The following is a 21,007-nucleotide window of genomic DNA, read 5'->3' on the forward strand; positions in this document are numbered from 1 at the left end:
TCTGTGAGACCCCCCTCCTCTCCCCTACACTCCTCCCAGTCTGTGAGACCCCCCTGCCCCTCTTCTCTGCCCGACACTCCTCCCGGTCTGTGAGACCCCCTCCCTCTCCCTTAAACTCCCCCGGTCTGTGAGAACCGCCTATCTCCCCCATGCCTATCCCGGTCTGTGAGACCCCCAGACCGTCTCCTGCACTCCTCCCGGTCTGTGAGTTCCCTCTCTCTCCCGTACACTCCTACTGGTCTGTGAGACCCCACCGCCTCTCCCCTACACTCCTCCCGGTCTCTGAGATCCTCTCTCTCCCCTACACTACTCCCGGTCTGTGAGACCCCCCCCCCTTCTCTGCCCTACACTCCTCCCGGTCTGTGAGCCCCCCCGCCGCTCCCTTAAACTCTCCCGGTCTGTGAGAACCCCCTATCTACCCGACACGCCTCCCGGTCTGTGAGACCCCTCTCTCTCCCCTACACTCCTCCCGTTCTATGAGACCGCCCCCCCCCCAACTCGCCTACAGGCCTCCTGGTCTGTGAGAACCCCGCCTCTCTCCCCTGCACTCCACCCGGTCTGTGAGAACCCCCTCTCTCCCCCATGACCATCCCGGTCTGTGAGACCCCTGTCTCTCCCCTGCACTCCTCCCGGTCTGTGAGATCCCTCTCTCTACCCTGCACTCCTCCCGGTCTGTGAGACCCCCCTCACTCTCCCCTACACCCGTCCCTGTCTGTGAGACACCCTCTCTCCCCTGCACTCCTCCCGGTCTGTGAGACCCCTCTTTCTCCCCTACACTCCTCCCGGTCTATGAGACCCCCCAACCCGATCCCCTACAGGCCTCCCGGTCTGTGAGATCCCCGCCTCTCTCCCCTGCATTCCTCCTGGTCTGTGAGACTCCTCTCTCTCCCCTACACTGCTCCCGGTCTGTGAGACCCCCCTGCCCCTCTTCTCTGCCCGACACTCCTCCCGGTCTGTGAGACCCCCTCCCTCTCCCTTAAACTCCCCCGGTCTGTGAGAACCCCCTATCTCCCCCATGCCCATCCCGGTCTGTGAGACCCCTCTCTCCCCTGCACTCCACCCAGTCTGTGAGACCCCTCTCTCTCCCCTACACACCTCCCGGTCTATGAGACCCCTCTCTCTCCCCTACACTCCTCCTGGTCTGTGAGACCCCCCCCCCCGCCTCTCTCCCCTACACCGGTCCCTGTCTGTGAGATCCCCGCCTCTCTCCCCTGCACTCCTCCTGGTCTGTGAGACCCCTCTCTCTCCCCTACACTCCTCCTGGTCTGTGAGACCCCTCTCTCTCCCCTACACACCTCCCGGTCTGTGAGACCCCCACCCCCACTCTCCCCTACACTCCTCCCGGTCTGTGAGACCCCTCTCTCTCCCCTACACTCCTCCCGGTCTGTGAGACCCCTCTGTCTCCCCTACACACCTCCCGGTCTGTGAGACCCCCCTCCTCTCCCCTACACACCTCCTGGTCTGTGACACCCCCCTCCTCTCCCCTACACTCCTCCCGGTCTGTGAGACCCCCCTCCTCTCCCCTACACTGCTCCCAGTCTGTGAGACCCCCCTGCCCCTCTTCTCTGCCCGACACTCCTCCCGGTCTGTGAAACCCCCTCCCTCTCCCTTAAACTCCCCCGGTCTGTGAGAACCGCCTATCTCCCCCATGCCCATCCCGGTCTGTGAGACCCCCAGACCGTTTCCTACACTCCTCCCAGTCTGTGAGTTCCCTCTCTCTCCCGTACACTCCTACTGGTCTGTGAGACCCCACCGCCTCTCCCCTACACTCCTCCCGGTTTGTGAGATCCTCTCTCTCCCCTACACTACTCCCGGTCTGTGAGACCCCCCCCCCTTCTCTGCCCGACACTCCTCCCGGTCTGTGAGCCCCCCCCCCCGCTCCCTTAAACTCTCCCGGTCTGTGAGAACCCCCTATCTACCCGACACGCCTCCCGGTCTGTGAGACCCCTCTCTCTCCCCTACACTCCTCCCGTTCTATGAGACCCCCCCCCCCCCAACTCGCCTACAGGCCTCCTGGTCTGTGAGATCCCCGCCTCTCTCCCCTGCACTCCACCCGGTCTGTGAGACCTCCCTCTCTCCAGCAGACCCCTCCCGGTCTGTGAGATCCCCCCTCTCTCCCCTACACCCCTCCCGGTCTGTGAGAACCCCCTCTCTCCCCCATGACCATCCCGGTCTGTGAGACCCCTGTCTCTCCCCTGCACTCCTCCCGGTCTGTGAGACTCCTCTCTCTCCCCTACACTGCTCCCGGTCTGTGAGACCCCTCTCTCTCCGCTACACCCCTCCCGGTCTGTGAGACCCCTCTCTCTCCCCTACACTCCTCCTGGTCTGTGAGACCCCCCCCCCCACCGCCTCTCTCCCCTGCACTCCTCCCGGTCTGTGAGACCGCTCTCTCTCCCCTACACTCCTCCCGGTCTGTGAGACCCCTCTCTCTCCCCTACACTCCTCCCGGTCTGTGAGACTCCTCTCCGTCCCCTACACTGCTCCCGGTCTGTGAGACCCCTCTCTCTCCCCTACACCCCTCCCGGTGTGTGAGACCCCTCTCTCTCCCCCATGACCATCCCGGTCTGTTAGACCCCTGTCTCTGCCCTGCACTCCTCCCGGTCTGTGAGATCCCTCTCTCTACCCTGCACTCCTCCCGGTCTGTGAGACCCCCCCCCCCACTCTCCCCTCCACCCGTCCCTGTCTGTGAGACACCCTCTCTCCCCTGCACTCCTCCCGGTCTGTGAGACCCCTCTCTCTCCCCTACACTCCTCCTGGTCTATGAGATCCCCCACCCCGATCCCCTACAGGCCTCCCGGTCTGTGAGATCCCCGCCTCTCTCCCCTGCATTCCTCCTGGTCTGTGAGACTCCTCTCTCTCCCCTACACTGCTCCCGGTCTGTGAGACCCCTCTCTCTCCGCTACACCCCTCCCGGTCTGTGAGAACCCCCTATCTCCCCCACGCCCATCCCGGTCTGTGAGACCCCTGTCTCTCCCCTGCACTCCTCCCGGTCTGTGAGACCCCCCTCACTCTCCCCTCCACCCGTCCCTGTCTGTGAGACAGCCTCTCTCCCCTGCACTCCTCCCGGTCTGTGAGACCCCTCTTTCTCCCCTACACTCCTCCCGGTCTATGAGACACCCCACCCCGATCCCCTACAGGCCTCCCGGTCTGTGAGATCCCCGCCTCTCTCCCCTGCATTCCTCCTGGTCTGTGAGACTCCTCTCTCTCCGCTACACCCCTCCCGGTCTGTGAGACCCCTCTCTCTCCCCTACACTCCTCCTGGTCTGTGAGACCCCTCTCTCTCCCCTACACTCCTCCTGGTCTGTGAGACCCCCCCCCCACCGCCTCTCTCCCCTGCACTCCTCCCGGTCTGTGAGACCGCTCTCTCTCCCCTGCACTCCTCCCGGTCTGTGAGACCCCTCTCTCTCCCCTACACTCCTCCCGGTCTGTGAGACCCACCTCTCTCCCCTACACTGCTCCCGGTCTGTGAGACCCCTCTCTCTCCCCTACACCCCTCCCGGTGTGTGAGACCCCTCTCTCTCCCCCATGACCATCCCGGTCTGTTAGACCCCTGTCTCTGCCCTGCACTCCTCCCGGTCTGTGAGATCCCTCTCTCTACCCTGCACTCCTCCCGGTCTGTGAGACCCCTCTCTCTCCCCTACACTCCTCCCGCTCTATGAGACCCCCCCCCCCACTCTCCCCTACAGGCCTCCCGGTCTGTGAGATCCCCACCTCTCTCCCCTGCACTCCTCCCAGTATGTGAGACCCCTCTCTCTCCCCTACACTCCTCCCGGTCTATGAGACCCCCCACCACTCTCCCCTACAGGCCTCCCGGTCTGTGAGATCCCCCTCTCTCCCCGACACTCCACCCGATCTGTGAGACCCCTCTCTCTCCCCTACACACCTCCCGGTCTGTGAGACCCCCATCCTCTCCCGTACACACCTCCCGGTCTGTGCGACCCCCCTCCTCTCCCCTACACTCCTCCCGGTCTGTGAGACACGCCCCCCGCTTGTCGCCTACACTCCTCGCAGTCTGTGAGATCCCTCTCTCTGCCCTACACTCCTCCCGGTCTGTGAGAACCCCCCACCGCCGCTCTTCCCTACACTCCTCCCGGTCTATGAGATCCTTCTCTCCCCTACACCCCTCCCAGTCTGTGAGAACCCCCTCTCTCCCATACAACCCTCCCGGTCTGTGAGAACACCCTCTCACCCCCCGGAAGCCTCCCGGTCTGTGAGAACACCCTGTCTCCCCCAGATCCCTCCCGGTCTGTGAGAACCAGCCCCCTCTCTCCCCTACACCCCTCCCAGTCTGAGTCCCCAGTCTCTCCCCTACACTCCTCCCGGTCTGTGAGATCTCTCTCTCTCCCCGACACTCCTCCCAGTCTGTGAGACCCCTCTCTCTCCCCTACACTACCCTGGTCTGTGAACCCCTCCCCTCTCTCTACCCTGCACTCCTCCCGGTCTGTGAGACCCCCCTCACTCTCCCCTCCACCCGTCCCTGTCTGTGAGACACCCTCTCTCCCCTGCACTCCTCCCGGTCTGTGAGACCCCTCTTTCTCCCCTACACTCCTCCCGGTCTATGAGACCCCCCAACCCGATCCCCTACAGGCCTCCCGGTCTGTGAGATCCCCGCCTCTCTCCCCTGCATTCCTCCTGGTCTGTGAGACTCCTCTCTCTCCCCTACACTGCTCCCGGTCTGTGAGACCCCTCTCTCTCCGCTACACTCCTCCCGGTCTATGAGACCCCCCCCCCCCACTCTCCCCTACAGGCCTCCCGGTCTGTGAGATCCCCGCCTCTCTCCCATACACTCCTCCCGGTCTGTGAGATCACTCTCTCTCCCCGACACTCCACCCGATCTGTGAGACCCCTCTCTCTCCCCTACACACCTCCTCGTCTGTGAGACCCCCTCCTCTCCCCTACACTCCTCCCGGTCTGTGAGACCCCCCTCCTCTCCCCTACACTCCTCCCAGTCTGTGAGACCCCCCTGCCCCTCTTCTCTGCCCGACACTCCTCCCGGTCTGTGAGACCCCCCCGCCTCTCCCTTAAACTCCCCCGGTCTGTGAGAACCCCTATCTCCCCCACGCCCATCTCGGTCTGTGAGATCCCTCTCTCACCCCTACACTCCTCCCGGTCTATGAGACCCCCCACCACTCTCCCCTACAGGCCTCCCGGTCTGTGAGATCCCCCTCTCTCCCCGACACTCCACCCGATCTGTGAGACCCCCCCGCCTCTCTCCCCTACACCGGTCCCTGTCTGTGAGATCCCCGCCTCTCTCCCCTGCACTCCTCCTGGTCTGTGAGACCCCTCTCTCTCCCCTACACTCCTCCTGGTCTGTGAGACCCCTCTCTCTCCCCTACACACCTCCCGGTCTGTGAGACCCCTCTCTCTCCCCTACACTCCTCTCGGTCTATGAGACCACCCCCCGCCTCCCCTACCGGCCTCCTGGTCTGTGAGACCCCCACCTCTCTCCCATACACTCCTCCCGGTCTGTGAGATCCCTCTCTCTCCCCGACACTCCTTCCAGTCTGTGAGACCCCTCTCTCTCCCCTACACTCCCCTGGTCTGTGAAAACCCCCCCACTCTCTCCCCTACACTCCTCCAGGTCTGTGAGACCCCTCTCTCTCCCCTACACTCCTCCCGCTCTATGAGACCCCCCCCCCCACTCTCCCCTACAGGCCTCCCGGTCTGTGAGATCCCCACCTCTCTCCCCTGCACTCCTCCCAGTATGTGAGACCCCTCTCTCTCCCCTACACTCCTCCCGGTCTATGAGACCCCCCACCACTCTCCCCTACAGGCCTCCCGGTCTGTGAGATCCCCCTCTCTCCCCGACACTCCACCCGATCTGTGAGACCCCTCTCTCTCCCCTACACACCTCCCGGTCTGTGAGACCCCCATCCTCTCCCGTACACACCTCCCGGTCTGTGCGACCCCCCTCCTCTCCCCTACACTCCTCCCGGTCTGTGAGACACGCCCCCCGCTTGTCGCCTACACTCCTCGCAGTCTGTGAGATCCCTCTCTCTGCCCTACACTCCTTCCGGTCTGTGAGAACCCCCCACCGCCGCTCTTCCCTACACTCCTCCCGGTCTATGAGATCCTTCTCTCCCCTACACCCCTCCCAGTCTGTGAGAACCCCCTCTCTCCCATACAACCCTCCCGGTCTGTGAGAACACCCTCTCACCCCCGGGAAGCCTCCCGGTCTGTGAGAACACCCTGTCTCCCCCAGATCCCTCCCGGTCTGTGAGAACCAGCCCCCTCTCTCCCCTACACCCCTCCCAGTCTGAGTCCCCAGTCTCTCCCCTACACTCCTCCCGGTCTGTGAGATCCCCACCTCTCTCCCCTGCACTCCTCCCAGTCTGTGAGACCCCTCTCTCTCCCCTACACTCCTCCCGGTCTATGAGACCCCCCACCACTCTCCCCTACAGGCCTCCCGGTCTGTGAGATCCCCCTCTCTCCCCGACACTCCACCCGATCTGTGAGACCCGTCTCTCTCCGCTACACACCTCCCGGTCTGTGAGACCCCCATCCTCTCCCGTACACACCTCCCGGTCTGTGAGACCCACCGCACTCTCTCCAAAACTCCTCCCGGTCTGTGAGAACCTCCTGTCTTCACCAGACCCCTCCCGGTCTGTGAGAAACCCCTCTCTCCCCCAGACCCCTCCCGGACTGTGAGACCACCCTTTCTCCCCTACACTCCTCCCGGTCTGTGAGACCCCCCTCTCTCCCCTACACTCCTCCCGGTCTGTGAGAACCCCCCCCCCCCCCGCCTCTCTCCCATACACTCCTCCCGGTCTGTGAGATCCCTCTCTCTTCCCGACACTCCTCCTGGTCTGTGAGATCCCTCTCTCTCCCCTACACTCCCCTGTTCTGTGAAACCCCCCCACTCTCTCCCCTAAACTCCTCCCGGTCTGTGAGACCCCTCTGTTTCCCCTACACCCCACCCGGTCTGTGAGACCCCCCTCTCTACTCTACACCCCTCCCGGTCTGTGAGACCCACCGCACTCTCTCCAAAACTCCTCCCGGTCTGTGAGAACCTCCTGTCTTCACCAGACCCCTCCCGTCTGTGAGAAACCCCTCTCTCCCCCACGTCCATCCCGGTCTGTGAGACCCCTCTCTCTCCCCTACACTCCACCCGATCTGTGAGACCCCTCTCTCTCCCCTACACACCTCCCGGTCTGTGAGACCCCCCTCCTCTCCCCTACACCCCTCCCAGTCTGTGAGAACCCCCTCTCTCCCCTACAACCCTCCCGGTCTGCGAGAACACCCTCTCACCCCGAGAAGCCTCCCTGTCTGTGAGAACACCCTCTCTCCCCGAGATCCCTCCCGGTCTGTGAGAACCACCCCCCCTCTCTCCGCTACACCCCTCCCAGTCTGTGAGAACCCCCACTGTTCCCCAGATCGCTCCCGGTCTGTGAGAACACCCTCTCTCCCCTACACTGCTCCTGGTCAGTGAGATCCTCCCCCTCCTCTCTGCCCTACACTCCTCCCGGTCTGTGAGACCCCCCCTCCCCTCCCCTACACTCCTCCCGGTCTGTGAGAACCCCCTCTCTCCCCCACGTCCATCCCGGTCTGTGAGACCCCTCTCTCTCCCCTACACCCCTCCCGGTCTGTGAGAAAGCCCTCTCTCCCCCAGACCCCTCCCGGACTGTGAGACCACCCTCTCTCCCCTACACTCCTCCCGGTCTGTGAGACCCCCCTCTCTCCCCTATACTCCTCCCGGTCTGTGAGACCCCCCTATCTCCCCTGCACTCCTCCCGGTCTGTGAGATTCCCCCCCACCCCACTGCCTCTCTCCTATACACTCCTCCCGGTCTGTGAGACCCCCCTCTCTCCCCTATACTCCTCCCGGTCTGTGAGACCCCCCTATCTCCCCTGCACTCCTCCCGGTCTGTGAGATTCCCCCCCCCCACTGCCTCTCTCCTATACACTCCTCCCGTTCTGTGAGATCCCTGTCTCTCCCCGACACTCCTCCCGTTCTGTGAAACCGCCCCCACTCTCTCCTACAGGCCTCCCGGTCCGTGAGATCCCCGCCTCTCTCCCCTGCACTCCTCATGGTCTGTGAGACCCCTCTCTCTCCCCTACACTCCTCCCGGTCTGTGAGACCCCTCTCTCTCCCCTACACTCCTCCCGGTCTGTGAGACCCCTCTCTCTCCCCTACACCCCTCCCGGTCTGTGAGACCCCTCTGTCTCCCCTGCACTCCTCCCGGTCTGTGAGACCCCCACCCCGTCCCCTACACTCCTCCCGGTCTGTGAGACACGCCCCCCACTTCTCGCCTACGCTCCTCGCGGTCTGTGAGATCCCTCTCTCTCCCCAACACTCCTCCCGGTCTGTGAGATCCATCCCTCCTCTCTGCCCTACACAACTCCCGGTCTGTGAGACCACCCCCCGCTCTCCCCTACACTCCTCCCGGTCTGTGAGACCCCTCTCTCTCCCCTACACTTCTCCCGGTCTGTGAGACCACTCTCTCTCCCCTACACTCCCCCGGTCTGTGAGAACCCCCGTCTCCGCCACGCCCATCCTGGTCTGTGAGAACCCCCTCTCTCCCCCAGACCCCTCCCGGTCTGTGAGACCCCCCTCTCTCCCCAAGACCCCTCCCGGTCTGTGAGTCCCCCCTCTCTCCCCTACACTCCTCCCGGTCTGTGAGACCGCCCCCCCCCCGCTCCCTTAAACTGTCCCGGTCTGTGAGAACCCCTTATCTACCCTACACGCCTCCCGGTCTGTGAGACCCCTCTCTCTCCCCTACACACCTCCCGTTCTATGAGACCCCCCCCCCCACTCTCCCCTACAGGCCTCCTGGTCTGTGAGATCCCCGCCTCTCTCCCCTGCACTCCTCCCGGTCTGTGAGACCCTCCTTTCTCCAGCAGACCCCTCCCGGTCTGTGAGAACTCCCCTCTCTCCCCTATACCCCTCCCGGTCTGTGAGAACCCTTTCTCTCCCCCAGAACCCTCCCGGTCTGTGAGAACACCCTCTCTCCCCGAGATCCCTCCCGGTCTCTGAGAACCAACCCCCTCTCTCCGCTACACCCCTCCCAGTCTGTGAGAACCCCCACTGTTCCCCAAATCGCTCCCGGTCTGTGAGAACACCCTCTCTCCCCTCCCCTACACACCTCCCGGTCTGTGAGACCCCCCTCCTCTCCCCTACACTCCTCCCGGTCTGTGAGACCGCCCCCTCCCCTCCCCTACACACCTCCCGGTCTGTGAGACCCCCCTCCTCTCCCCTACACACCTCCTGGTCTGTGAGACCCCCCTCCTCTCCCCTACACTCCTCCCGGTCTGTGAGACCCCCCTCCTCTCCCCTACACTCCTCCCAGTCTGTGAGACCCCCCTGCCCCTCGTCTCTGCCCGACACTCCTCCCGGTCTGTGAGACCCCCTCCCTCTCCCTTAAACTCCCCCGGTCTGTGAGAACCGCCTATCTCCCCCATGCCCATCCCGGTCTGTGAGACTCCTCTCTCCCCTGCACTCCTCCCAGTCTGTGAGACCCCTCTCTCTCCCCTACTCTCCTCCCGGTCTATGAGACCCCTCTCTCTCCCCTGCACTCCTCCTGGTCTGTGAGACCCCCCCCCCCCGCCTCTCTCCCCTACACCTGTCCCTGTCTGTGAGATCCCCGCCTCTCTCCCCTGCACTCCTCCTGGTCTGTGAGACCCCTCTCTCTCCCCTACACTCCTCCTGGTCTGTGAGACCCCTCTCTCTCCCCTACACTCCTCCCGTTCTATGAGACCCCCCCCCGCACTCTCCCCTACACTCCTCCCGGTCTGTGAGACCCCTCTCTCTCCCCTACACTCCACCCGGTCTGTGTGACCCCCAGACCGTCTCCTACACTCCTCCCGGTCTGTGAGTTCCCTCTCTCTCCCGTACACTCCTACTGGTCTGTGAGACCCCACCGCCTCTCCCCTACACTCCTCCCGGTCTGTGAGATCCTCTCTCTCCCCTACACTACTCCCGGTCTGTGAGACCCCCCCCCTTCTCTGCCCTACACTCCTCCCGGTCTGTGAGACCCCCCCCCCCCCGCGCTCCCTTAAACTCTCCCGGTCTGTGAGAACCCCCTATCTCCCCTACAGTCCTCCCGTTCTATGAGACCACCACCCCCCCCCACTCTCGCCTACAGGCCTCCTGGTCTGTGAGATCCCCGCCTCTCTCCCCTGCACTCCACCCGGTCTGTGAGACCTCCCTCTCTCCAGCAGACCCCTCCCGGTCTGTGAGAACCCCCCTCTCTCCCCTACACCCCTCCCGGTCTGTGAGAACCCCCTCTCTCCCCCATGACCATCCCGGTCTGTGAGACCCCTGTCTCTCCCCTGCACTCCTCCCGGTCTGTGAGATCCCTCTCTCTACCCTGCACTCCTCCCGGTCTGTGAGACCCCCCTCACTCTCCCCTCCACCCATCCCTGTCTGTGAGACACCCTCTCTCCCCTGCACTCCTCCCGGTCTGTGAGACCCCTCTTTCTCCCCTACACTCCTCCCGGTCTATGAGACCCCCCAACCCGATCCCCTACAGGCCTCCCGGTCTGTGAGATCCCCGCCTCTCTCCCCTGCATTCCTCCTGGTCTGTGAGACTCCTCTCTCTCCCCTACACTGCTCCCGGTCTGTGAGACCCCTCTCTCTCCGCTACACTCCTCCCGGTCTATGAGACCCCCCCCCCCACTCTCCCATACAGGCCTCCCGGTCTGTGAGATCCCCGCCTCTCTCCCATACACTCCTCCCGGTCTGTGAGATCACTCTCTCTCCCCGACACTCCACCCGATCTGTGAGACCCCTCTCTCTCCCCTACACACCTCCTGGTCTGTGTGACCCCCCTCCTCTCCCCTACACTCCTCCCGGTCTGTGAGACCCCCCTCCTCTCCCCTACACTCCTCCCAGTCTGTGAGACCCCCCTGCCCCTCTTCTCTGCCCGACACTCCTCCCGGTCTGTGAGACCCCCTCCCTCTCCCTTAAACTCCCCCGGTCTGTGAGAACCCCCTATCTCCCCCATGCCCATCCCGGTCTGTGAGACCCCTCTCTCCCCTGCACTCCTCCCAGTCTGTGAGACCCCTCTCTCTCCCCTACACACCTCCCGGTCTATGAGACCCCTCTCTCTCCCCTACACTCCTCCTGGTCTGTGAGACCCCCCCCCCCCGCCTCTCTCCCCTACACCGGTCCCGGTCTGTGAGATCCCCGCCTCTCTCCCCTGCACTCCTCCTGGTCTGTGAGACCCCTCTCTCTCCCCTACACTCCTCCTGGTCTGTGAGACCCCTCTCTCTCCCCTACACACTTCCCGGTCTGTGAGACCCCCACCCCCACTCTCCCCTACACTCCTCCCGGTCTGTGAGACCCCTCTCTCTCCCCTACACTCCTCCCGGTCTGTGAGACCCCTCTGTCTCCCCTACACACCTCCCGGTCTGTGAGACCCCCCTCCTCTCCCCTACACACCTCCTGGTCTGTGAGACCCCCCTCCTCTCCCCTACACTCCTCCCGGTCTGTGAGACCCCCCTCCTCTCCCCTACACTCCTCCCAGTCTGTGAGACCCCCCTGCCCCTCTTCTCTGCCCGACACTCCTCCCGGTCTGTGAGACCCCCTCCCTCTCCCTTAAACTCCCCCGGTCTGTGAGAACCGCCTATCTCCCCCATGCCCATCCCGGTCTGTGAGACCCCCCGACCGTCTCCTGCACTCCTCCCGGTCTGTGAGTTCCCTCTCTCTCCCGTACACTCCTACTGGTCTGTGAGACCCCACCGCCTCTCCCCTACACTCCTCCCGGTCTGTGAGATCCTCTCTCTCCCCTACACTACTCCCGGTCTGTGAGACCCCCCCCCCTTCTCTGCCCTACACTCCTCCCGGTCTGTGAGCCCCCCCCCCCCCGCTCCCTTAAACTCTCCCGGTCTGTGAGAACCCCCTATCTACCCGACACGCCTCCCGGTCTGTGAGACCCCTCTCTCTCCCCTACACTCCTCCCGTTCTATGAGACCGCCCCCCCCCCCAACTCGCCTACAGGCCTCCTGGTCTGTGAGATCCCCGCCTCTCTCCCCTGCACTCCACCCGGTCTGTGAGAACCCCCTCTCTCCCCCATGACCATCCCGGTCTGTGAGACCCCTGTCTCTCCCCTGCACTCCTCCCGGTCTGTGAGATCCCTCTCTCTACCCTGCACTCCTCCCGGTCTGTGAGACCCCCCTCACTCTCCCCTACACCCGTCCCTGTCTGTGAGACACCCTCTCTCCCCTGCACTCCTCCCGGTCTGTGAGACCCCTCTTTCTCCCCTACACTCCTCCCGGTCTATGAGACCCCCCAACCCGATCCCCTACAGGCCTCCCGGTCTGTGAGATCCCCGCCTCTCTCCCCTGCATTCCTCCTGGTCTGTGAGACTCCTCTCTCTCCCCTACACTGCTCCCGGTCTGTGAGACCCCCCTGCCCCTCTTCTCTGCCCGACACTCCTCCCGGTCTGTGAGACCCCCTCCCTCTCCCTTAAACTCCCCCGGTCTGTGAGAACCCCCTATCTCCCCCATGCCCATCCCGGTCTGTGAGACCCCTCTCTCCCCTGCACTCCACCCAGTCTGTGAGACCCCTCTCTCTCCCCTACACACCTCCCGGTCTATGAGACCCCTCTCTCTCCCCTACACTCCTCCTGGTCTGTGAGACCCCCCCCCCCCGCCTCTCTCCCCTACACCGGTCCCTGTCTGTGAGATCCCCGCCTCTCTCCCCTGCACTCCTCCTGGTCTGTGAGACCCCTCTCTCTCCCCTACACTCCTCCTGGTCTGTGAGACCCCTCTCTCTCCCCTACACACCTCCCGGTCTGTGAGACCCCCACCCCCACTCTCCCCTACACTCCTCCCGGTCTGTGAGACCCCTCTCTCTCCCCTACACTCCTCCCGGTCTGTGAGACCCCTCTGTCTCCCCTACACACCTCCCGGTCTGTGAGACCCCCCTCCTCTCCCCTACACACCTCCTGGTCTGTGAGACCCCCCTCCTCTCCCCTACACTCCTCCCGGTCTGTGAGACCCCCCTCCTCTCCCCTACACTCCTCCCAGTCTGTGAGACCCCCCTGCCCCTCTTCTCTGCCCGACACTCCTCCCGGTCTGTGAGACCCCCTCCCTCTCCCTTAAACTCCTCCCGGTCTGTGAGAACCGCCTATCTCCCCCATGCCCATCCCGGTCTGTGAGACCCCCAGACCGTTTCCTACACTCCTCCCAGTCTGTGAGTTCCCTCTCTCTCCCCTACACTCCGACTGGTCTGTGAGACCCCCCCGCCTCTCCCCTACACTCCTCCCGGTCTGTGAGATCCCTCTCTCTCCCCTACACTCCTCCCGGTCTGTGAGACCCCCCCCCCTTCTCTGCCCGACACTCCTCCCGGTCTGTGAGCCCCCCCCCCCGCTCCCTTAAACTCTCCCGGTCTGTGAGAACCCCCTATCTACCCGACACGCCTCCCGGTCTGTGAGACCCCTCTCTCTCCCCTACACTCCTCCCGTTCTATGAGACCCCCCCCCCCAACTCGCCTACAGGCCTCCTGGTCTGTGAGATCCCCGCCTCTCTCCCCTGCACTCCACCCGGTCTGTGAGACCTCCCTCTCTCCAGCAGACCCCTCCCGGTCTGTGAGATCCCCCCTCTCTCCCCTACACCCCTCCCGGTCTGTGAGACCCCCTCCCTCTCCCTTAAACTCCCCCGGTCTGTGAGAACCCCCTATCTCCCCCATGCCCATCCCGGTCTGTGAGACCCCTCTCTCCCCTGCACTCCTCCCAGTCTGTGAGACCCCTCTCTCTCCCCTACACACCTCCCGGTCTATGAGACCCCTCTCTCTCCCCTACACTCCTCCTGGTCTGTGAGACCCCCCCCCCCGCCTCTCTCCCCTACACCGGTCCCTGTCTGTGAGATCCCCGCCTCTCTCCCCTGCACTCCTCCTGGTCTGTGAGACCCCTCTCTCTCCCCTACACTCCTCCTGGTCTGTGAGACCCCTCTCTCTCCCCTACACACCTCCCGGTCTGTGAGATCCCCACCCCCACTCTCCCCTACACTCCTCCCGGTCTGTGAGACCCCTCTCTCTCCCCTACACTCCTCCCGGTCTGTGAGACCCCTCTGTCTCCCCTACACACCTCCCGGTCTGTGAGACCCCCCTCCTCTCCCCTACACACCTCCTGGTCTGTGAGACCCCCCTCCTCTCCCCTACACTCCTCCCGGTCTGTGAGACCCCCCTCCTCTCCCCTACACTCCTCCCAGTCTGTGAGACCCCCCTGCCCCTCTTCTCTGCCCGACACTCCTCCCGGTCTGTGAGACCCCCTCCCTCTCCCTTAAACTCCCCCGGTCTGTGAGAACCGCCTATCTCCCCCATGCCCATCCCGGTCTGTGAGACCCCCAGACCGTCTCCTGCACTCCTCCCGGTCTGTGAGTTCCCTCTCTCTCCCGTACACTCCTACTGGTCTGTGAGACCCCACCGCCTCTCCCCTACACTCCTCCCGGTCTGTGAGATCCTCTCTCTCCCCTACACTACTCCCGGTCTGTGAGACCCCCCCCCCCTTCTCTGCCCTACACTCCTCCCGGTCTGTGAGCCCCCCCCCCCCGCTCCCTTAAACTCTCCCGGTCTGTGAGAACCCCCTATCTACCCGACACGCCTCCCGGTCTGTGAGACCCCTCTCTCTCCCCTACACTCCTCCCGTTCTATGAGACCGCCCCCCCCCCAACTCGCCTACAGGCCTCCTGGTCTGTGAGATCCCCGCCTCTCTCCCCTGCACTCCACCCGGTCTGTGAGAACCCCCTCTCTCCCCCATGACCATCCCGGTCTGTGAGACCCCTGTCTCTCCCCTGCACTCCTCCCGGTCTGTGAGATCCCTCTCTCTACCCTGCACTCCTCCCGGTCTGTGAGACCCCCCTCACTCTCCCCTACACCCGTCCCTGTCTGTGAGACACCCTCTCTCCCCTGCACTCCTCCCGGTCTGTGAGACCCCTCTTTCTCCCCTACACTCCTCCCGGTCTATGAGACCCCCCAACCCGATCCCCTACAGGCCTCCCGGTCTGTGAGATCCCCGCCTCTCTCCCCTGCATTCCTCCTGGTCTGTGAGACTCCTCTCTCTCCCCTACACTGCTCCCGGTCTGTGAGACCCCCCTGCCCCTCTTCTCTGCCCGACACTCCTCCCGGTCTGTGAGACCCCCTCCCTCTCCCTTAAACTCCCCCGGTCTGTGAGAACCCCCTATCTCCCCCATGCCCATCCCGGTCTGTGAGACCCCTCTCTCCCCTGCACTCCACCCAGTCTGTGAGACCCCTCTCTCTCCCCTACACACCTCCCGGTCTGTGAGACCCCTCTCTCTCCCCTACACTCCTCCTGGTCTGTGAGACCCCCCCCCCCCCGCCTCTCTCCCCTACACCGGTCCCTGTCTGTGAGATCCCCGCCTCTCTCCCCTGCACTCCTCCTGGTCTGTGAGACCCCTCTCTCTCCCCTACACTCCTCCTGGTCTGTGAGACCCCTCTCTCTCCCCTACACACCTCCCGGTCTGTGAGACCCCCACCCCCACTCTCCCCTACACTCCTCCCGGTCTGTGAGACCCCTCTCTCTCCCCTACACTCCTCCCGGTCTGTGAGACCCCTCTGTCTCCCCTACACACCTCCCGGTCTGTGAGACCCCCCTCCTCTCCCCTACACACCTCCTGGTCTGTGACACCCCCCTCCTCTCCCCTACACTCCTCCCGGTCTGTGAGACCCCCCTCCTCTCCCCTACACTCCTCCCAGTCTGTGAGACCCCCCTGCCCCTCTTCTCTGCCCGACACTCCTCCCGGTCTGTGAAACCCCCTCCCTCTCCCTTAAACTCCCCCGGTCTGTGAGAACCGCCTATCTCCCCCATGCCCATCCCGGTCTGTGAGAAACCCTCTCTCCCCTACGCCCATCCCGGTCTGTGAGACCCCGCTCTCTCCCCTACATCCCTCCCGGTCTGTGAGAAAGCCCTCTCTCCCCCAGACCCCTCCCGGACTGTCAGACCACCCTCTCTCCCCTACACTCCTCCCGGTCTGTGAGACCCCTCTCTCTCCCCTACACTCCTCCCGGTCTGTGAGACCCCTCTCTCTCCCCTACACCCCTCCCGGTCTGTGAGACCCCTCTCTCTCCCCTACACTCCTCCCGGTCTGTGAGTTCCCTCTCTCTCCCCTACACTCCTCCCGGTCTGTGAGACCGCCCCCACTCTCCCCTACACTCCTCCCGGTCTGTGAGACCCCTCTCTCTCCCCTACACTCCTCCCGGTCTGTGAGATCCCTCTCTCTCCCCTACACCCCTCCCGGTCTGTGAGACCCCTCTGTCTCCCCTACACTCCTCCCGGTCTGTGAGTTCCCTCTCTCTCCCGTACACTCCTCCCGGTCTGTAAGACCACGTGTCCCCCCGACACACCTCCCGGTCTGTGAGATCCCTCTCTCTCCCCGACACGCCTTCCAGTCTGTGAGACCCCGCCTCTCTCCCCTACAGCCCACCCGGTCTGTGAGAACCCCTTCTCTCCCCTACACTCCTCCCGGTCTGTGAGAAACCCCCCTCTCTCTCCTACACCCCTCCCGGTCGTTGAGAACCCCCTCTGTTCTCCAGACCGCTCCCGGTCTGTGAGGACCCCGTCTCTCTCCCCTACACCCCTCCTGGTCTGGGAGAACCCCCTCTCTCCCCCAGACCCCTCCCGGTCTGTGAGAACCCCTCCCTCTCTCCTAAACCCCTCCCGGTCTGTGAGAACCCCCTCTCTTCCCCAGACCCCTCCCGGTCTGTGAGAAACCCCTCTCTCCCCCAGACCCCTCCCGGTCTGTGAGACCCCCCTCTCTCCCGCAGACCCCTCCCGGTCTGTGAGAACACCCTCTCTCCCCCAGATCCCTCCCGGTCTGTGAGAACCACCCCCCCTCTATCTGCTACACCCCTCCCAGTCTGTGAGAACCCCCACTGTTCCCCAGATCACTCCCGGTCTGTGAGAACACCCTCTCTCCCCTACACTGCTCCTGGTCTGTGAGATCCTCCCCCTCCTCTCTGCCCTACACTCCTCCCGGTCTGTGAGCCCCCCTTCCCCTCCCCTACACTCCTCCCGGTCTGTGAGAACCCCCTCTCTCCCCGACGTCCATCCCGGTCTGTGAGACCCCTGTCTCTCCCCGACACTCCTCCCGGTCTGAGAGATCTCTCTCTCTCCCCGACACTCCTCTCGGTCTGTGAGACCCCCCCACCTCACTTAAACTCCCCCGGTCTGTGAGAACCTCCTATCTCCCCCACGCCCATCGCGGTCTGTGAGAACCCCCTCTCTCCCCCACGCCCATCCCGGTCTGTGAGACCCCTGTCTCTCCCCTACACTCCTCCCGGTCTGTGAGATCCCTATCTCTCCCCTGCACTCCTCCCGGTCTGTGAGACCCCCCCCCCCCCTCTCTCCCCTACACCCCTCCAGGTCTGTGAGACCCCCTCTCTCCCCTATACCCCTCCCGGTCTGTGAGACCCCCTCTCTCCCCTACACCTCTCTCGGTCTGTGAGACCCCTCCTCTCTCCCCTACACCCCTCCTGGTCTGTGAGATCCCCCCCTGGTCTCTGCCCTACACTCTTCCCGGTCTGTGAGATCCCTCTCTCTCCCCTACACTCATCCCGGTCTGTGAGACCGCCCCCCCTCTCCCCTACACTCCTCCCGGTCTGTGAGTTCCCTCTCTCTCCCCTACACGCCTTCCGGTCTGAGACCCCTCCCCCTCCCTCTCCCCTACACTCCTCCCGGTCTGTGAGATCCCCCCCTCTCTCCCCTGCACTCCTCCCGGTGTGTGAGACTCCCCTGTCTCCCCTACATTCCTCCCGGTCTGTGAGACCCCCTCTCTCCCCTACACCTCTCTCGGTCTGTGAGACCCCTCCTCTCTCCCCTACACCCCTCCTGGTCTGTGAGATCCCCCCCTGGTCTCTGCCCTACACTCTTCCCGGTCTGTGAGATCCCTCTCTCTCCCCTACACTCCTCCCGGTCTGTGAGATCCCCCCCTCTCCCCTACACTCCTCCCGGTCTGTGAGACCGCTCTCTCTCCCCTACACTCCTCCCGGTCTGTGAGACCCCTCTCTCTCCCCTACACTCCTCCCGGTCTGTGAGACTCCTCTCCGTCCCCTACACTGCTCCCGGTCTGTGAGACCCCTCTCTCTCCCCTACACCCCTCCCGGTGTGTGAGACCCCTCTCTCTCCCCCATGACCATCCCGGTCTGTGAGACCCCTGTCTCTGCCCTGCACTCCTCCCGGTCTGTGAGATCCCTCTCTCTACCCTGCACTCCTCCCGGTCTGTGAGACCACCCCCCCCCCACTCTCCCCTCCACCCGTCCCTGTCTGTGAGACACCCTCTCTCCCCTGCACTCCTCCCGGTCTGTGAGACCCCTCTCTCTCCCCTACACTCCTCCCGGTCTATGAGACCCCCCACCCCGATCCCCTACAGGCCTCCCGGTCTGTGAGATCCCCGCCTCTCTCCCCTGCATTCCTCCTGGTCTGTGAGACTCCTCTCTCTCCCCTACACTGCTCCCGGTCTGTGAGACCCCTCTCTCTCCGCTACACCCCTCCCGGTCTGTGAGACCCCTCTCTCTCCCCTACACTCCCGGTCTGTGAGACGCCCCCCTCTTCTCTGCCCAACACTCCTCCTGGTCTGTGAGTCCCCCACCCCTCTCCCCTACACTCTCCCGGTCTGTGAGATCCCTCTCTCTCCCCTACACTCCTCCCGGTCTGTGAGAACCCCCTATCTCCCCCACGCCCATCCCGGTCTGTGAGACCCCTGTCTCTCCCCTGCACTCCTCCCGGTCTGTGAGACCCCCCCCCCTCCCCTACACCGGTCCCGGTCTGTGAGACCCCCACTCTCCCCTACACCTCTCTCGGTCTGTGAGACCCCCCCCTCTCTCCCCTACACGCCACCCGGTCTGTGAGACCCCCCTCTCTACCCTACATCCTTCCCGGTCTGTGAGACCCCCCCGCACCCTCTCCTAAACCCCTCCAGGTCTGTGAGAACCCCCTCGCTTCCCCAGACCCGTCCCGGACTGTGAGAAAACCCTCTCTCCCCCAGACCCCTCCCGGTCTGTGAGACCACCCTCTCTCCGCTACACACCTCCCGGTCTGTGAGACCCTTCTCTCTCCCCTACACTCCTTCTGGTCTGTGAGACCCCACCCCCCCCACCTCCTCTCTCCCATACACTCCTCCCGGTCTGTGAGATCCCTCTCTCTCCCCGACACTCCTCTCGGTCTGTGAGACACCCCCCCCCTCCGTTAAACTCCCCCGTTCTGTGAGAACCCCCTCTCTCCCCCATGACCATCCCGGTCTGTGAGACCCCTGTCTCTCCCCTGCACTCCTCCCGGACTGTGAGACCACCCTCTCTGCCCTACACTCCTCCCGGTCTGTGAGACCACCCCCCTCCCCTCCCCTACACTCCTCCCGGTCTGTGAGACCCCCCCTCCCCTCCCCTACACTCCTCCCCTCCCCTACACTCCTCCCGGTCTGTGAGAACCCCCTCTCTCCCCCACGTCCATCCCGGTCTGTGAGAACCCCCTCTCTCCCCCACGTCCATCCCGGTCTGTGAGAACCCCCTCTCTTCACCAGACCCCTCCCGGTCTGTGAGAAACCCCTCTCTTCCCCAGACCCCTCCCGGACTGTGAGTCCACCCTCTCTCCCCTACACTCCTCCCGGTCTGTGAGACCCCTCTCTCTTTCCTAGACTCCCCTGGTCTGTGAGATCCCCCCACCCTCCTCTCTGCCCTACACTCCTCCCGGTCTGTGAGACCACCCCCCTCCCCTCCCCTACACTCCTCCCGGTCTGTGAGACCCCCCCCCCTCCCCTCCCCTACACTCCTCCCGGTCTGTGAGATCCCCCTCTCTTCACCAGACCCCTCCCGGTCTGTGAGAAAACCCTCTCTCCCCCAGATCCCTCCCGGACTGTGAGACCACCCTTTCTCCCCTACACTCCTCCCGGTCCGTGAGACCCCCCTCTCTCCCCTACACTCCTCCCGGTCTGTGAGAACCCCCCCCCCCCCCACCGCCTCTCTCCAATACACTCCTCCCGGTCTGTGAGATCCCTCTCTCTCCCCAACACTGCTCCCGGTCTGTGAGACCCCCCCCGACCGCCTCTCTCCCATACACTCCTCCCGGTCTGTGTGACCCCTCTCTCTCCCCTACACACCTCCCGGTCTGTGAGAGCCCCCTCCTCTCCCGTACACACCTCCCGGTCTGTGAGACCCCCCTCCTCTCCCCTACACTCCTCCCGGTTTGTGAGACCCCCACCCTGTCCCCTACACTCCTCCCGGTCTGTGAGATCCCCCCCTCCCCTACACTCCTCCCAGTCTGTGAGATCCTCTGTCTCCTGTACACTCCTCCCAGTCTGTGAGACCCCCCTGCCCCTCTTCTCTGCCCGACACTCCTCCCGGTCTGTGAGACCCCTCCCTCTCCCTTAAACTCCCCCGGTCTGTGAGACCCCCCGGCTCTCTCCCCTACACCCGTCCCTGTCTGTGAGACCTCCCTCTCCCCTGCACACCTCCCAGTCTGTGAGACCCCTCTCTCTCCCCTACACTCCTCCCGGTCTATGCGACCGCCCCCCCCCCATCCCCTACAGGCCTCCCGGTCTGTGAGATCCCCGCCTCTCTCTCCTGCACTCCTCCTGGTCTGTGAGACTCCTCTCTCTCCCCTACACTCCTCCCGGTCTGTGAGACCCCTCTCTCTCCACTACACCCCTCCCGGACTGTGAGACCACCCTCTCTCCCCTACACTCCTCCCGGTCTGTGAGACCCCCCTCTCTCCCCTACACTCCTCCCGGTCTGTGAGACCCCCCCACCACCGCCTCTCTCCTATACACTCCTCCCGTTCTGTGAGATCCCTCTCTCTCCCCGACACTCCTCCCGGTCTGTGAGACCCCTCTCTCTCCCCTACACTCCTCCTGGTCTGTGAGACCCCTCTCTCTCCCCTACACTCCTCCCGTTCGAAGAGACACCCCCCAACTCTCCCCTACAGGCCTCCCGGTCTGTGAGACGCCCATCTCTCCCGCAGACCCCTCCCGGTCTGTGAGAAACCCCCTCTCTCCCCTACACCCCACCCGGTATGTGAGAACCCCCTCTCTCCCCCAGATCTCTCCCGGTCTGTGAGAAC

This window comes from Mobula hypostoma, chromosome 11, assembly GCF_963921235.1.
Source record: "Mobula hypostoma chromosome 11, sMobHyp1.1, whole genome shotgun sequence".
NCBI lineage: Eukaryota > Metazoa > Chordata > Chondrichthyes > Myliobatiformes > Myliobatidae > Mobula > Mobula hypostoma.